This window comes from Triturus cristatus, chromosome 10 (assembly GCF_964204655.1).
Source record: "Triturus cristatus chromosome 10, aTriCri1.1, whole genome shotgun sequence".
In the NCBI taxonomy this organism is placed as follows: Eukaryota; Metazoa; Chordata; class Amphibia; order Caudata; family Salamandridae; genus Triturus; species Triturus cristatus.
The window spans coordinates 1,151,759,534-1,151,763,477 of NC_140593.1; the positions used below are offsets into that span (position 1 = coordinate 1,151,759,534).

The 3,944-nt window shown below is 47.4% G+C and overlaps 1 pseudogene; it reads right to left on the minus strand.

The window, feature by feature from the left end:
• Nucleotides 1-1,885: 1,885 nt before the first annotated feature.
• LOC146796792 (ribosomal biogenesis factor pseudogene) lies at nucleotides 1,886-2,253 on the minus strand (annotated as a pseudogene).
• Nucleotides 2,254-3,944: the final 1,691 nt, after the last annotated feature.

Below are 3,944 nucleotides of genomic sequence, written 5' to 3' on the forward strand. Positions count from 1 at the left end.
CGAAGACGCCTTTGCAGGAAAACTTCAGCAACAGCCCACGGTCACTTGGGACGAGGTAGGCCGCTGTTCTTTGGTTTCAGACCAGCTAGGGACTTGGACAGTAAGTGGTCCAAAGCACAAGTTTGTAGTTTGTCGTTCAGGGCTTGCACTCGAAATTAGTGCACGGTTCCCTGGAATTGCTGTTCCTCATCACTCGTGGGGTCCAGACGCCACAGCTTCGCTGGGGACTCAAAATGGCCGACGAGAGGTCAGGAAATCAGCTTCAGGGGACTCAGGGACTTCGGGCTCTGGCGGGAGCGGTAAAGTTTGCAACCGTTGTTCAGTCCTTGTGGTGCCTGCCAAGCAGGGGAGTCACTCCTTGACTCCAAGGGAGATCCTTCGGTCTTCTAAAGGTAGTAGAAAGTTGAAGGGCCAGGATTCTTCTTCTTGAGCGTCGTCCAGGTGTAATCTAAATTGCATTGGCAATGTGTGGTATCTTATACTGATAAGATGGGAGGGACTAGCTCTATGGCCACTCCTCTAGGAGGGCCAGGGTAGTGGGTGGTTACACCCACTTCCTTTTGTCCAGTTTCGCGCCAGGACAGGGGCAGGCAGCCCCTGAACCGGTTTGAGCTGGCATATGCACAGAGGAGCCTACTGCTCCCCCAGTGCAGGACTTCAAAGCGTGCACCCACCCAGCTCCAATACACTAAATCCTGTCTGGGAGGTGGTGACACCTCCCTGTGACAGGAAACCCCTTTGTTGAGCTCCCTCCACTGCGAGTTTCGGTCAGCAGCAGGAGGGCAGCCCGGTGTCTGTGCTGGTGGCATCCATTTTGTGATGCCAGGGCCTTAGAAGATTTCTGTCGTTTAGTACAGGGTGTACATGTCGTCCCCTCTAGAAGGGGGGGATCCTACTCCCACACCAGTTACTGGTGTGGGGGTAGGATTCCAAGTTGTTTGACACCAAACACAACATGTTTTGATGCAGTCATTCCAAAGTTAGCATTTACCGCGAGGTTATAAGAGTATATGGTTTAACCGCATCCACAAACAGCAGCAGAGAATAGACTCTGCCAGCTGCAGAGGGGCCCTGCTCAGGCAGGAGCACCCCCTCACATAGTAAACCAAGCACCCTGCCCTTGGGATTGATAGGGCCTACCATAGGGGTGACTGATAGGTTTATATGTGTGTGTATGGTGAGATATAGGAGCCTATACCTCAGTGAGGAGTGCTAACACTACCTCACACAGGCTGCAGTAGCAGGCCTGTGGTGTCAGATTGTGAGTGCTTCCCAGGGGTGGCATTATACATGCTGCAGCCCCTGGTAGGCCTGTGAAGTACCAATGCCCTAGGTACCTAAGGTACCATATACTAGGGGCTGATAAGGTACCAATCACTAGTGCATCTAATATGCACACCAAGTTGTTTAGAGAGATCAGTTAGACTGGGGCCCTGATTAGCAGGGACCCAGCCAGACTATAGCCAGAAACCAGTGTATACATCAGAAAAAAAGTGGGGGCAACACAAGTGCAGATCCTACTCTCCTACATTAATGTACACATAGTTGGGGTGGCATTTAATTTCTATAGTTTTAAGGAATTCTCCTTACACTGTGACCGAAAAGAGTGCCCAAAGTCCTCAATAAGAAGGATCGATCGATTGGCAAACTCTTGCACTCTCACTGAAGGAATCCCCCAAACGAATATAAAAAAACTCCTTAAAATTATCCTTGTTTCACCATTAGGTAATGTGGTCCAATACTAAGTCTGTCGGTGTGCAATGTGTCTAAGGAGTAGTGTCAGAGTCTACAGGTTAGGGTAAGGGATTCAAATTAATTCAAGACTTTAACTCTTTTTTTGTTGAAAAGTGGCACTAGTTTTTTTTTTTTTCTACATTAATGATGATTACAGATGTGAAAATAAGCTTGCAGTCTCTTCTACATTCACAGGTTCTTCCTGGGGTCGACTTGGGATCAAATTCTTTTTTTGAGGCTCAGACGATGTTCCTTTTGAGCACTCCTTAACTGCCTGATGTATTTCGGAAAATGCTTAATTAACCATGTCGACCTTATCATTATTCCGAATGTTTATCTTTTTAAGATTGGTCGTAACCGGTTTTGCTTTCTTTTTTGCTTTCAGCGTTTTGCTGTTTGCCACGTGGAATACGTTCTTTGGTTTCTGCTCTTTAGATTTGTTTTTAGCCATTGCTATAAAGTGCTGCTAAAGATACAAATTGCCTTAGAAGTAAATTTTCATTCGCTGCGACTACACATGGCTGGAACGAGATTCATGGCTGGCACTCAGCGAAAAGTGGCACTAGTAAGTTAGCATATTGAGACCTAGTGAGACCACAGATAATTGGATCCAGTTTGTGGTGGAGACGTTTGTGTAAGAATTGCAGTTTTCTGTTTGTGCCATCGTGCTTGCCTCGCGTAGGCTCATAATGTCAAGTCGCCTCTGGAATGTGATGGTCCTCTGCTGGGTCTCAGACTTTTTCCGTGTCTTCATTAGTACCCAACACCATTCTTTGAACATCTGCACCTCTCACTTCTGGACTTGAAGCCCCACAAATGAGGCTGGGATCTTCAGAGAAAAGTCTAATGCTTCTGGATGCAACCAGACTGAATCCTGAGGGCACCAACTTTCAGCCATGCCTACAGTCATCCCGGAGTCTGGAATTCAGGCTGCCTGTCCACATGGGCTTGCAGTCAGGAAAGGCAGCAAGTAGAACGCACCATTTAGTCCCTTGGATGTTTATGAAACTTGCTGCCTATTATCTGGTGGAAGGGATCAGTTCAACAGGAGAAATTCTTATCTTCCTCTGTCACCCGGAATCAAGAACATCTTTGAGATCAAGAGTTCCATGTCAATGTCATCCAATTCTGAACTTTATAGACAAACAACTGAGCTTTTGTAACACCTAACATACACTAATGGTAAACTGCCTCTAAAATAATTTGCATCCACATTTACTACAAACTGTGATCTTGCCAAACTCTGAGAAAGTTGATTGCTTGCATGTAAAATCTCCCAAGACACTTTCTCTGAATTCTCTGAAATAGGTGATTGGAACCCTGCTACCCACTCTGCATCCACGAGGGACATCACTAAGTTACTCCTGGCTGGTTAATTTGCATTAATTCTCTTAATCATGTCAAAGAACAAGGTAAAGCTGTTGGGATTCACCATTTCAATTGCTAGACTAATGTTTAATTATAGTCTTGCTCCTGCAGAGACCATGTCTTTGTAGGAGTACATTTGAAATGACAAATACGATCAATATTAAGGGGCTGATTATGGATTTGGTGGTGCGGGGTGGCACACCACTGCCCCGCTTCCACCCACCTGCCAGGTTACTATTTTTCTTCTGGTCTGGTGGGCGGTCTCTTGGCGGTGCCTTTGAAAATGGCGCTGCAATGGGAATGGCAAAGCTAGTTCCTGCACGGCATAGACTGCTGTGCAGGAACTGGGCATGCAAGCAGAAAAGGGGGCACACCATGTGCTTCCCTGCATGCACCCCCATGGCATGAGGCACCAGAGGGCCCTGTAGGGCCCCCTTAGTTTCCTCACTGCCTGCAGTTTCATGACGTGAACACCGCCACAACTTCACTGGCAGTGAGGAAACTCGTAATATACTTGGTGGAGCCGCAGTGGCACTGCCAAGCATATTGTGGCCTCACATCCACCTGGGAATGTGGTTCCCTGGTGGTTGTGGCAGTGCCATGGAGGTCCGATAGTTGTAGTTGTAATACAGTGGTCAGACCACTGGTCCCGTGTGCCCTAACCATCACCGCACCTCCACCACGGGTTCGGCGGTCCGATGGACCACCAAACTCATAATCAGGCCCTTAGTGTGATCACAAACTTGTGAGGAGGAGAGCAAAACAATCTTAAAGCACGATCTCCCTAAATGTGCCCTGCTAAACACAGACAGTTACCATGCAAAAATAGCAATGGTACCCAA